This window comes from Heloderma suspectum, chromosome 4, assembly GCF_057233095.1.
Source record: "Heloderma suspectum isolate Gila_16-S chromosome 4, 16-S_ref, whole genome shotgun sequence".
NCBI classification, from domain to species: domain Eukaryota; kingdom Metazoa; phylum Chordata; class Lepidosauria; order Squamata; family Helodermatidae; genus Heloderma; species Heloderma suspectum.
The window spans coordinates 244,586,754-244,601,210 of record NC_139461.1 but is presented as its reverse complement, the minus strand read 5'-3'; the positions used below and the strand labels follow the sequence as shown (position 1 = coordinate 244,601,210).

Below are 14,457 nucleotides of genomic sequence, written 5' to 3'. Positions count from 1 at the left end.
ATGGGAAGCAAGCTGTAGGCATTTCAACCTAATCTGTTTTGATCTTCAGAAAAACAGGATCCCTGGGGAGACCCATGAGGCCATGCTGCTTAAGCCTTCAGCAGCAGCATCCAAAGGAATAGACAACTGGAGGCAGGGCTGGCAAGGAAGACTAGGGAAGAGAGAGGAGGCAGACAGTCAGTGCCTAGGTGAGGACAGAGGGCTATCCTGTTGCCTTAACAGTTAGGCAGAAAGAGTTTTGGCAGATGCAGCTTTTCTTACTCTTGCAGCCCTGTGACAGGGCAATTTGTAACTGACAAAATTCCTTCTTTTGCACAGAACTATTAGAAGTACAGGTCCCCTGTCCTCTATTGGGTCTTGTCACTCTATTTATGTGCATCAATTTGCAGATTTTAAGTGAAATGTAGAATCAAAGTAGCTTTTTTTTTGGACACATTAAAGACATCTTTTTAGGTGAATTTTGCTCATGGAACTGGTGTAATGAATGCTGTAACATGTTCCAGTTCAGAACTTACTATGCCTAAATTAAAACCCATTTCTAGGAAAATGTATCAGACTAAGGGAGGCCATATGATCTATTAGTAGGAAAAATGATTCTCTGTGTGTGCTGAATCAACTCCATGCCCCATGCTTCATTTATTTTATCTTTGAATTGGATTTTGGTACAGGATTGTGTGGTATCTTTTTAAAGGAAGGAGGCTTAAGTGAAGCCTCCTAAGGGCGCAATCCTATGCAGGTTTAGACAGAAGAAAGGCCTACAACTCCCAGCATTCCCCAGCCAGCTATGCTGCATAGGATTGTCTAAACCTGCATAGGATTGTGCCCTAAGTTTATTTATATCAGCCTTCCCCAACCTGGTGCGCTCCAGATGTTTTGGACTACAACTCCCAGCATCCCTGTCCCCTGGTCATGCTGGCTGGGGCTGATGAGAGTTTAGAGCACTGGGTTGGGGAAGGCTGAATTACATGGTTCTTGTTATTAAATGTGCCTGCCCCAGAAATCAGCTGTTGTCCATGGCCCCCTCAGAACGGCAAAAAAAGGCAGGGAACCTACAAGGCGAACAAATGAGGGCTGCATTGGATAAAAGCGGTACTTAGAAGGGAAATGCCATCCCATCCAGATTCCAGAGCACTGGCAATCAGCCTGCGGCACTGACTGCTAGCTGCAGTCTTGGGACAATCCTAAGGTACTATGCAATTCAGCTTGGAGGTGACCTTATATAAGGGGCCTTATACTGAGTCAGGGGCTTTATGCTGAGGCCTTATATTTATAACGGACCTTATACTGAGTCAGACCATGGGTCCATCTAGTTCAGTATTGTCCACACTGACTGGCAGCAGCTCTCCAGGATTTCAGCAGCTCTCCAGGATTTCAGGCAGGATTCTTTCCTTGCCCTTCCTGGAGATGCTGGGGATTGAACCTGGGACCTTCTGCATGTAAGCTGGTGCTCTTCCACTTAGCTACGGCCCCTGCCTTACTGGGCCAATCCTCCAGGAGCCAAAAGCAAGAACAGCATCTCCCGGCCCAAGCAGAAGTCATGGAATGCTTGGTCTGAGCAAGCATGGAATATTAACCATTAATGCACAGCATTTCTATTATTCTAGCTTTGGGGCAAGAGCTCTGTGTATTTGCTAGTGTGTGTGTGTGGTGGGGGGAGGGGCCTTTAGTTTGGTAGGACTGACTGATGCATGGCTCCAGCCTTCTGGATTCTGTGCTGAAATGGTTACTGAGTTTGTTGCAAAGGCTGATTTCTAGAGCTCACTGCAGTGGAACTAACAGTGCCTCGAAGGGATTTAGTGATATAACTCAGGAACCTAGCAATCCAACCCAGTCTTATAAATAAATGCCTGACTGTGTCTCTCACATGTTGACACAGGGACACAGCTGTGTGCAGGCGTGCACCTGCTCACAGGGTATGCACACTCACTTGGCAATGTACATGTGCACACACAAACATAGCAACCCACACTGCTGCACGTGCACAACGCAGAACATATGCAGGCAGGTGTAGCGACGAACAATGCTGCTGGGATCAAAGTAAGAAGGAAACAATTGCAACAGCTGGAACAGACATCCAGCAATCATTGCATGACACCTCACAGACTTTGTAATCTTTGTAAGCCACTCTCAGAGATTTTTTGGTTGAAGAGCAGGGTAAAATTGCTGTAAATAAAAAAACAAAAAAACCCAGACCCGTACACAACAATGTGTGCATTCAAATATACATCAGTCACATAGAGAAATATACAGAGCATACAGGGCACTGAAGCCTGAACAATGATGTTCCTACATACAACCAGAGTGTCAGGAGCGCCCTAGCTGCCTCTTACAGTCCCCTCCAATAGCCAACTCAGGACACAGACGACGAGGATTCTTTCCAAGGCTTTATTCCTTTATGACTCTGACAGATACTAATCACTAGCGACTAAGCAAGGAACTGCACTGGGGTAGATAGCAGAGTAGCCTAAGCTCCAGGTAAGGCAGTTGGTCCCTGTTTGAAGGAGAACCGCGGGAAGACTCTGAACTTATGGGCTATGGAGAGATCCTCCCTCTTACCCTTGGGTCCTCGGGACGCGACCGTTGTTTTAGCGCCAAACGAGCAGAGCACCTCCTTTCAGCGCCCTCCATCTGGCGCCGCTCCATGCGTCTGTGCCGAGCGTCCAGCAAGCCCCCCTCCACCGCTCTCTCGCTGCCAGGGTCACTATCTCTCTCAGGAATGCTGGCAGAAGGAATCTCTGCCAGCTGCTGTGCTTGTGAGAGATGAGCGAGCTCCTCTCCCACGGCTTGTTGTTATTCCTCAGAATCGGAACTGCTCTGGGGCTCTATGGGCTCAGTTTCCACCCTGACACAGAGCAGCACATGATGGAATTGCTCACACGTACTGTTACATGAGTCCTGGGGATAAGCACAGATGTACATACTTTCTCATTTGCACCAAGCAGAATTAAGAAGACATGTGAGTGATAAGGGGTGAAAGATATTAATGACATTGCTGCAAAAATTTATTTATTGATTTAAAATACTTCTTGGCCGCCTTTCAGGGCAGAAGCCCTCCCAAGGCAGCTTACAACAATAAAATAAATAAAAACAGTTGAAATATTAAAAATGCTAAAAACATAAAAGCAATAAAAGCCAACAATAAAAGCAACAATTAAAACCAACAATAAAACCAACAATGATGTTAACAGCACCAACAGTAGCAGTCATATCAATAGAAGGCCAAGGTAAAATAATATGTTTTCAAGGCCTTCTTAAAAGTCTGCAATGACAGAGCATGGTGGACCTCCGATGGCAGCTTGTTCCAAAGGTCTGAGGCCACTGCAGAGAAGGCCCTCTCAAGTGTGTTCACCCACCTAAGTGCTCTCATGGGTGGGCAAATGAGAAGGGCCTCTCTTTCTGATCTTTAAGTGCAGGCAGGCTGATATGGGTGTAGGTGGTCTTTCAACTAACTTGGTCCCAAACCGTTTAAGGCTTTAAAGGTCAAAACCAACCAAAAGGTCAAAACTTTGAACTGAGCTCGGAAACACACCAGTAATCAGTGCAGCTGGCACAGTATAGGCGTTATATGATCGAGTGTTGCCTTGCCCCCACCAATACTCGGGCAGCTGCATTCTGCACAAGCTGGAGTTTCTGAACTGTTTTCAAAGGCAGCCCCATGTATATCGCATTACAGTAGTCCAGTCTGGATGTGACTAGTGCATGGATAACTGAGGCAAGGTCTGTCCTCTCCAGATGGGGCCACAGTTGGCATACCAGCCTAATCTGGTAAAAAGCACTCCTGGACACCGCGGCCACCTGAGCTTCCCCAGTTAGTTCAGAGTCCAGGAGGACTCCCAAACTGTGCACTTGGTCTTTCAGGGGGAGTGCAACCCCATCTAAGGCCAGTTGTAGACCTCCATCTGAAGTAGTTGCTTTCCCACCCCACAGCTGGGAAACCCACAGTCTTGTCTGGATTAAGTTTCAGCTTGTTCACCCTCATCCATCCCAAAACAGCCTCCAGACACTGGTTCAAGAGTTCCACAGCCTCCCTGGGATGTGCGGATGGAAACGAGAGGTAAATGAGTATCATCTGCATACTGATGACATTTCAGCCCAAACCTCCTGATGACTTCCCCCAGTGATTTCATGTAGATGTTAAAAAGCATGGGGGACAAGATAGAACCTTGCAGTGCCCCGCAGGCTAATGGCCATGGGGTGGAAGAGAAGTCCCCCAGAACCACCTCCTGAGACCGCTCCTCCAGAAAGGACCGGAACCACTTTAAAACTGTGCCTCCCAAGCCCAATCCAGATAAACGATCCAGAAGGATAGCATGGTTGATTGTATCGAAAGCCGCTGAGAGGTCCAGAAGAACCAACAGGGTAGCACTCCCCCCATCCATTCCCTGGCGTAAGTAAAAACTGCAGAACCATGAGGCACTATTGCACTATGTCCTGCTATGGATACATATGTAAGCATACACAGGACACACACCCCAGCACATAAGACGGCACTCCTAATTTTCCCTCTCAAACTCATATTTTACACTTCTCTTTAGCAAGTCTACCTTTAAAGAAAAACATAGTTTAATTTCCCAACCACTCAGCAATTCCTGGCTGCCACAGTGATCTTTTATTTTTCCTATTTTTCTTCAAGTTGTCTTTCTAATGTCTCCTCGCATCCACTTATATTTCCCTTAAATATTTAAGTTTATATCTTATATTATCGCTTTTATTAATTCCTCTTATTTCTTAAATCTACCTTTACTTGATTTTTGTCAATAACGATTGCGTCTTTCTATAACTTCTCTTTCTGCTCCTAGTAGATAACCTTGTAGGCTTCAGGCACCACAACGTACTCGTTTTCTTTGCAATGTAACAAATGTGGTGTGAAAAGAAATAGAATGCAAAGTTTGACCCTGAATACAAGCCTGAATTGTAAACATCCTGAAATGTAGTTTGTAACCCCAAACATTTAAGTGTCCATTGAGAACACTATGAAATGTAAAAAGGTCAACATTCTAAACCAGTCCATGTCATGTGAATAGCCCAGATCAGGAAGGGGAGGTGTGAATGGAGAATGAATGGTTTTATTGCAGGAGGGCCAAATGGGGGTGGTCTGGAATGTGCTGAAGATTGCCAAAGTATCAGTTACAGAAGATGGAAATGGGCCAATAAAAGAGGGGTATCAGTAGATGTTTTGATAACAAGGATGGCACTTGATGACCACAGAAGCAACCTTGAGAAATGTTGGGGAGTTGGAAGGAGGTGCCAGGCTGTCTACAACAAACGTCAATCCTGGAAACTGGGAACAAGATGTATTATCTACAAAGAACATACTGAACCCCTCTTTGATCTCATGAGCCCCAACGAGGGAAAAGGGGTATAAAACCTCTGAATCTGCCATTGTTCAAGAGGGGCATGGTTGCATCTGGATCATTTGTATGTGCACATACCAACAGTACCCTTGATCCACGGGACACGTATTAAGTGCCCTGGCCAAGTATTTGATAGCGCTGTGGTATGTGTTGGGTAAAATTCAGGGAAAGGATTTTACTGTTCGGGGCTTAGATAAGGTGCAGTTATCTTTGTTCTGTCATACTTAACCGTTTGGGTTTAGGATATAAGACAGCAGGCTTAGGCTTGGGCCTGGCTGACAGTATATCACCGTTGCCTCAGTGGGCCATTTGCGGCGTGGACCGATCTGGAGCTGAGCAACAAACAGGGACTAACTGTATATTTAGCCATTTAATGCACCACATTTGGGTAACTACGTTCCTACCTAAGAGGCATGCAACCTCTTAAGCCTCAGAGAAGGGCACATCTTCTTGAGGATTGTTAGTTTGGGGCTCTTATCTAAGAGGCGTGCGACCTCTTAAGTTTCAGAGAGCCTGAAACTCTTTGAGATTTCTTTGTAATTAAGTTTGTACCTAGGAGGCGTGCAACCTCTTAAGCTTCAGGCAGTGTACAACTCTCTGGGGAGGTTCCAGTTTTGCTTACTGCTTTTATTTCAATAAATCTCCTTTTCTTTCATCTACATTGGTTGTGTGCATGTTCTTCTCCACCTCATAAGATCCCAAACCTCTCAGCCTGATCAACTGAGTGGCCTGGGTAAACTGAAATCTATATTTCACAACAGCCCATGTGTATACCAGGCACAGGTGACTAGGCCCTCAACACCACTGGTGGTGCAGCCAGTGTGGTGTAGTGGCTAGAGCGCTGGACTGGGAGCCGGGAGATCGGGGTTCTAGTCCCTGCTCGGCCATGGAAGGTCACTGGGTGACTTTGGGCCAGTCACAGACTCTCAGCCCAACCTACCTCACAGGGTTGTTGTTGTGAGGATAAAATGGAGTGGAGGATGAGGATAATGTAAGCCGCCTTGGGTTCCTTGCAAGAGGAAAAAAGGTGGGATATAAATGCAATAAATAAAGAAATAATAGATAATTTTAGTCCCTGGACTTAATGGTTGTACAGCGTGGGGGGGGGGGGACGACTTCAGACGGCCATGGGTACTACTTCCATTGTGAAGCACGCAACTAGCATTCCTCTTCTGCCCCCTCACCGCCATTCAGTGCTTTACAACTGCTTCTACATTCCTGACATGGTAGAGCAAAAAACCAGAAACCCTGTTTGCCAGCTCCGATTTTGAAAAAGCACCCGCAGTTTTGCATGTTAAACTCATTTAGATCATAGCACCACCATGATGACTACTGGAATAAAATTGTTGTGCAAAGGAGCTTGCTGCTGCTGACATCACTCCTAAGTATTCCCATTTACATGAAAATAAGCACCATTTTGGTGTAGAAAAGGATGGCATATATTTCAAATATAAATAACAACATGCGCATCTGCAACCATGTACAAGCCTAGCCAGCTGTCCTGACTACGAAATCTTTCTAAAAATAAGAGGAAAGGATATTGCAGCAAGCAGCGTCAGCCCCAGTGGGCCCCAGCATGCTCATACCAGCCCCACTACTGACACCGGGCCTGGTTGCCACTGCCCCCATCACATGACACTCTCTTGGTGGTTATTTAGGGGGAGGTGTGGAGCTGGACTGTGGGGACCTGGATGTGGGCCTCAGGTCCAGCCCTAGCTGCACCACTGCCTCTCCCCACTTGCCTCCACAGCACATGCAGAACAGGGCACCTGTTGTCCATCTCCTCTCCTTGGATGCTGCGTTCATCCGCTTGCCTCAGCTGCCTGCCACCTGGTGGTGGAAGATGAGAATTGCAGGCACGATCACATCACAGAAGATGCTTCCAGACTAGACTTTTATTGTGCTGTTGCTCTGCCTTATTCATGGAATTTTATTGGGGGGGGGGGAGGAGAGAATGGCAGCATTTTCTATTTGTAACCCTCCCATATTACCCCACAACGTCTTCCTTTTTTCTTGCCTCAGAAAAGCTGTCTTCACTGGTAGCACTAGGAGCCTTCCTTCCATCTGAAAGAACACAGCGGCCACTGCTGTTCCTGCTCTTCCTTTTAACTGAAGGCCGCTACTCGCATTCTGCAGGCATGCTCTCTGGATGTTGGTCCTGAGATCAAAGCAGGAGGCGGAGGTCAAATTTCACAGCTATTTCCCCCCTTGTGAAATGTGCTGTCCTCCCCCATACCCTGTTCAATGATTTTCACACCACTCTGTGAAAAAGTGAGAAACTTTGCAAAGTTGCAGTGGTCTGGGAAAGAGGGAAATATTACCAAATCAATTGGGCTAATTCTCCCTCCCCCAATCCAGATGAACCTATTTGAATAGTTGGGGCAGAAGGTGGATGTGCATGTGGATGTTCATCTGAATGCATATCCCACTGAATGTTATGCAGTGAAGATGGACATCTAGATCTGGATCCACATCCAGATGGGCATCAGTTCACTTTCAATGAAATCATAGGATCATAGAATACATATTCTGATCTTTCAGTGAGATGCATCCAAATGCTCATCTCCAACCACTCATGTCTAGTTACACACAACTAGCGTGGGATCAGGGCAAAAGTCTTGCTACACAGTATTGGTGGGCAATGAAACTACCAGTATAATAGCACCACACACACACACACACACACACACTGCATTAAGAGTAATGGGAAGGTTTTATTTGCTGTTCTCGGTGATGTCATCACATAGCCAAATCTAATTGGCTATGTAGTGATGTTGGCATCATATTCATTATGTGCTCCCTGATTGGCTGGGGAAGAAATGGCAGCAGCCTGTCAAGACTGTGATCAGGCACAGAAAAAAACATGAAAGACAATTATGGCTTTCGATACCATCGACCATGGTATCCTTCTGGATAGGTTGTCTGGGTTGGGAGTAGGAGGCACTGCACTACAGTGGTTCCGCTCCTCCTTGGATGGCCGATTCCAGAAGGTGGTGCTGGGGGATTATTGCTCTGTGCCATGGCAATTGTGCCATGGGGTTCCACAGGGCTCTATTTTATCCCCCATGCTGTTTAACATCTACATGAAACCGCTGGGGGAGGTTATCCAGAGGTGTGGGCTGAGGTGCCATCAATATGCGGATGACACCCAGCTCTACCTCTCTTTTACATCAAAACCAGGTGAGGCAGTGACTGTTCTGAATCAGTGCCTGGGCACGGTAATGGACTGGATGAGGGCTAATAAACTGAAACTCAATCCAGACAAGACGGAGGTACTGTTAGTGGGTGGTTCATCTGCCCGGCTAGGTGATATTCAACCTGTTCTGGAGGGGGTTGCACTCCCGCTAAAGGATCAGGTTCGTAGTTTGGGGGTGCTCTTGGATCCAGAACTGTCACTTGAGGCACAGGTGAACTCAGTGGCACGGAGCACTTTTTATCAGCTTAGGCTGGTATACAAACTATGCCCTTATCTGGACAGAGATAGCCTAGCTACAGTTATCCATGCTCTGATAACTTCTTGTCTAGATTACTGCAATGCGTTATACGTGGGGCTGCCTTTGAAAACGGTCCGGAAACTTCAGCTGGTCCAAAATAGGGCAGCAAGATTGTTAACAGGGACTGGCCTGAGAGCTCATATTACGCCAGTACTTTTCCAGCTGCACTGGCTGCCAGTCCATTTCCGGGCCCGATTCAAAGTGCTGGTGTTAACATTCAAAGCCCTTAACGGCTTGGGGCCAGGTTACCTGAAGGATCGCCTCCTCCCATATGTGCCTGCCCGGACCTTAAGATCATCATCAGCGGCCCTTCTCCGTGAGCCCCTGCCAAAGGAAGTGAGGCGGGTGGCTACTAGGAGGAGGGCTTTTTCTGCTGTGGCACCCCGGCTCTGGAATGAGCTCCCTAGTGAGGTTCGCCTGGCGCCTACATTGTATTCCTTTCAGCGCCAGGTGAAGACCTTTTTATTTTCCCAGGCATTTTAGCTTTCTAAATTTTTATCTTTGCTGTTTTAAATCTGTATTTTAAACTCCTGCACTGCTGCTAGGTTTTATTGTGGTTGTATTGTTATATTGTGGTTTTAATGTTCTATATATTTTAAATTGTTTTATTGTGTGTTGTTTGGATTTAATTTTTGTGAACTGCCCAGACAGCTTCGGCTATTGGGCGGTATAGAAATGAAATAAATAAATAAATAAACAAACAATTATGGTAGGGTTTTTGCAAAAAACTTGAGGTTGTTTTTTTTTTTGCACATTTCAAAAACCTTCTTTTCACATAAAAAAAATACGCCTTACAAAAATTTGGTGCTGTGTGTGTGTGTGTGTGTGTGCGCGCGTGTGACTCTATCTCCACAAAAGGTTGATTGCAATCCAGGGAAACATAGCGTATCTATCAAATGTATGCTGCCAGGTTACTTTTATAGCTGAAACAATAGTAGAACCAAACTCACATAGCAGTGAGTTTTATTGCTACACATGTTAAGCAATAAAATTCTGTGGCAGTTAAGGAAATAAAACACATAAAACAAAGAAAATTTAAAAACCCGCAGTCAGGCAATACCCCTCCAAGAACCAACCAAACACAAACAAAACTGTAGCCAAGCCTTTGAGATCTCCAGAGGAAGAGGTCTAGAAATTTTGAAAGCTTACTCACAATTCTGTGCATACTGGCTGGCCCCAGGAAAGGCACTGCCCAACTATGGATCTTAGAAGAGCCAATATCATTTATTTGCAAGCAAAAGGCCAATAATAAAAGCTATACAAAATTACAAAATATATTACAAGTACAGAACATTGCAGTAATTAGAAAGACAAAAAGGAACTCAATAATCTGAACTAAAATACATCTGGGCCTTTACACCAAAGAATCATATGTATAGTCAACTGTGATGGCAGTTAGGGCTTTAACACAAATTTTTAGGCCACTAAAGCAAAAAGCACAACCTGCTGGGTATCTTGACTATCTTGATTAGACAGCAGGTAATATATTTCTTGGGGGGCCGCGGTGGCTTAGTGGTTAAGACGCCGAACTGCAGACTGGAAGGTCGGCAAGTCAGCAGTTCGAGACCCGAGTGCTGCGTGACGGAGTGAGCTCCTGTCTTCAGTCCCAGCTTCTGCCAACCTAGCAGTTCGAAAGCAAGAAATTGCAAGTAGATAAATAGGCACTGCCTCGGCGGGAAAGGTAACAGCGTTCCGTGCACCTCGGTGTTCAGTCATGCCGGCCACATGACCACGGAAGCGTCTTCGGACAGCGCTGGCTCTTCGGCTTAGAAACGGGGATGAGCACCGCACCCTAGAGTCGGACACGACTGGTTGGGGACACCTTTACCTTTTTTTTACCTTTAATATATTTCTTATAGCACATTCAGACTGCAACCCAGATATAATATTCCCAAGAAATTTTGAATGTGGTAATGCATATAAAGGACACACCCACAGACAGAATATCAGATCTTCAGTTTCTGGGAATCCACAAATAGTTGTTGATCATAAGGGATACTCTGGTTAAGGAAATAGGAAAAATTGAGCTGTAGGAAGAATAGGAGAGCAACAGGGAAGACAGACAGACAGACAGACAGACAGACAGACAGACAGACAGAGGTGCAGGGGAATAAAGAGTTCAATTGGCAACTGTGAACAAACTAGAGGCATCAAAGTCTTTTTCAACTGTCTCCACAAGCGATTTACTGCAAGTTTGCTGCATTTGGAGGTCATTTGGGGCACATTACATCGAGCCTATCCTGCAGCCACTCCGGAGTTTTGTGCTGAAAAAATGGTTTTTCTGAGACTACTTTTAGTCCGATTTTTTTCCTTAATTCAGCTTGTCTGCGCTTCTGTTTCCATGTGCACTAACCCTCCGCATTTACTAAGGCATGATAGCCCTGCCCAAGGGTCTTTTACCTGGCCATAACCCCACTGACCCCAATCAAGGGGTGTTTCCCCAATGTTTTCCCCATCTGCGTTTCCTCGATGTTTCTGCCATTTCGACGAGATTGCAGTTCCCAAAGTAGTACTGGGGAAACCGAAATTGCATATTTAAAAGATAACCCTACTGCTCTATAGTGAAATAGTGCATTTGTTTAGCACTATACCCCCTATAGCACTATTGCAAAATAGCGCATTTGAACAGGAGTAGCTATACCTCCCCCCTTCATGGATCACTGCCTTGTTGTGGCGAAGGGGCTTGCGTAACTCAGTGAAGCCATAAGCTATGCCGTGCAGGGCCACCCAAGACGGACAGGTCATGGCAGAGAGTTCTGACAAAATGTGGTCCACTGGAGAAGGAAATGGCAACCCACTCCAGTATTCTTGCCAAGAAAACCCCATGGAACGTATCACAAGGCTAAAAGATATGACGCCGGAAGATGAGCCCCTCAGGTCGGAAGGTATCCAATATGCTACTGGGGAAGAGCAGAGGGTATTTCCAAGTAGCGCCAGAAAGAGTGAAGCGGCTGGGCCAAACCCGAAAGGACACTCAGCTGTGGATGTGTCTGGTGGTGAAAAGAAAATCCGATGCTGTAAAGAACAATATTGTTTAGGAACCTGGAATGTCAGATCAATGAATCAAGGTAAGCTGGAGGTGGTCAAACATGAGATGGCAAGATTGAACATCGACATCTTGGGAATCAGCGAACTAAAATGGACAGGCGTGGGCGAATTTAATTCAGGTGACCATCATATCTACTATTGTGGGCAAGAATCCCTTAGAAGAAATGGAGTAGCACTCATAGTCAACAAAAGGGTGAGAAAAGCAGTACTGGGGTACAATCTTAAAAATGATAGAATGATCTCAGTACGAATCCAAGGCAAACCATTCAACAGCACAGTAATTCAAGTCTATGCCCCAACCACTGAGGCCGAAGAAGCTGAGGTTGATCGGTTCTATGAAGACCTACAACACCTTCTAGAACTAACACCAAAAAAAGATGTCCTCTTCATCATAGGGGATTGGAATGCTAAAGTAGGAAGTCAAGAAATCACCGGGATAACAGGCAGGCATGGCCTTGGTGTACAAAATGAAGCAGGACAAAAGCTAATAGAGTTTTGCCAAGAGAACATGCTGATCATAGCAAACACTCTTTTCCAACAGCACAAGAGGCGACTCTACACATGGATGTCACCAGATGGTCAATATCGAAATCAGATTGATTATGTCCTTTGCAGCCAAAGATGGAGAAGCTCCATACAGTCAGTAAAAACAAGACCTGGAGCTGACTGTGGCTCAGATCATGAGCTGATTCTTGCAAAATTTCGGCTGAAATTGAAGAACGTCGGGAAAACCACTAAACCGTTCAGGTATGACCTAAATCATATCCCTGATGAATATACAGTGGAGGTGAGGAATAGATTTCAGGGATTAGACCTGATAGACAGAGTGCCTGAGGAACTATGGACGGAGGTCCGTAACATTGTTCAGGAGGCAGCAACTCAATCCATCCCAAAGAAAAAGAAATGCAAGAAAGCAAAGTGGCTGTCTGATGAGGCTTTACAAGTAGCTGAGGAAAGAAGGGCAGCGAAAAGCAAGGGAGAAAGGGGAAGATATATCCAACTGAATGCAGAGTTCCAGATAATAGCAAGGAGAGACAAGAAGGCCTTCTTAAATGAACAATGCAAAGAAATCGAGGAAAACAACAGAATGGGAAAGACTAGAGATCTCTTCAAGAAAATTGGAGATCTCAAGGGAACGTTTTGTGCAAAGACGGGCATGATAAAGGACAAAGAAGGCAGGGACCTAACAGAAGCAGATGAGATTAAGAAGAGGTGGCAAGAATACACAGAAGAACTATACAGGAAAGATCTGAATGTCCCTGATAGCCATGATAGTGCGGTCACTGAACTTGAGCTGGACATCCTAGAGAGTGAAGTCAAGTGGGCCTTAGGAAGCATTAGTAACAACAAAGCTAGCGGAGATGACAGTATTCCAGCTGAGCTATTTAAAATCCTAAAAGATGATGCTGTTAAAGTGCTGCATTCAACATGCCAACAAATCTGGAACACTCAACAGTGGCCACAAGACTGGAAAAGGTCAGTTTACATTCCAATTCCAAAGAAGGGCAACGCCAAAGAGTGTTCAAACTACCGCACAATTGCGCTCATTTCACATGCCAGCAAGGTGATGCTCAAAATCCTACAAGCTAGGCTTCAGCAGTATGCGAACCGAGAACTACCGGAAGTACAAGCTGGGGTTCGAAGAGGCAGAGGAACTAGAGATCAAATCGCCAACATTCGCTGCATCATGGAGAAAGCAAGAGAATTCCAGAAAAATGTCTATTTCTGCTTCATTGACTACGCTAAAGCGTTTGATTGTGTGGATCACAACAAACTGTGGCAAATTCTTAAAGTGATGGGAGTACCAGACCACCTTACCTGTCTCCTGAGAAACCTGTACGAGGGTCAAGAAGCAACAGTAAGAACCAGACATGGAACAACCAATTGGTTCAAAATTGGGAAAGGAGTACGACAAGGCTGCATATTGTCACCCTGCTTATTTAACTTATATGCAGAGTACATCATGAGAAATGCCGGGTTGGATGAAGCAGAGGTCGGAATTAAGATTGCTGGGAGAATTATCAACAACCTCCGATATGCAGACGATACCACCCTAATGGCAGAAAGCAAAGAGGATCTAAACAGCCTCTTGTTGAGGGTGAAAGAGGAGAGTGCAAAAGCTGGTTTGAAACTCAACATTAAAAAAACTAAGATCATGGCATCTGGCCCCATCACTTCCTGGCATATAGAAGGGGAAGAAATGGAAGCAGTGACAGATTTTACTTTCTTGGGCTCCAAGATCACCGCAGACGGTGACTGTAGCCATGAAATTAAAAGACGCTTGCTCCTTGGGAGGAAAGCTATGGCCAACCTAGACAGCATAGTAAGAAGCAGAGACATCACCTTGCCGACAAAGGTCCGTCTAATCAAAGCTATGGTTTTCCCAGTAGTAATGTATGGCTGTGAGAGCTGGACTATAAGGAAGGCTGAGCGCCGAAGAATGGATGCTTTCGAACTGTGGTGCTGGAGAAGACTCTTACGAGTCCCCTGGACTGCAAGGAGGTCAAATCAGTCCATCCTAAAGGAAATCAACCCTGAGTGCTCATTGGAAGGAAAGATAA

At 45.5% G+C, this 14,457-nt stretch overlaps 1 protein-coding gene across 6 annotated transcripts in view; it reads right to left on the bottom strand.

The window, feature by feature from the left end:
• Positions 1-14,457, bottom strand: part of PACSIN1 (protein kinase C and casein kinase substrate in neurons 1) — a 77,167-nt gene that overhangs the window by 21,297 nt on the left and 41,413 nt on the right. The window contains exon 2 of one of the 6 annotated variants that reach the window (XM_084853025.1): positions 7,372-7,512. The exons of the other annotated variants lie outside the window; for them this stretch is intronic. The gene's annotated coding sequence lies outside the window, so the exon portion shown is untranslated. The remainder of the gene's footprint in view (positions 1-7,371; positions 7,513-14,457) is intronic. 6 annotated transcript variants of the gene reach the window in all.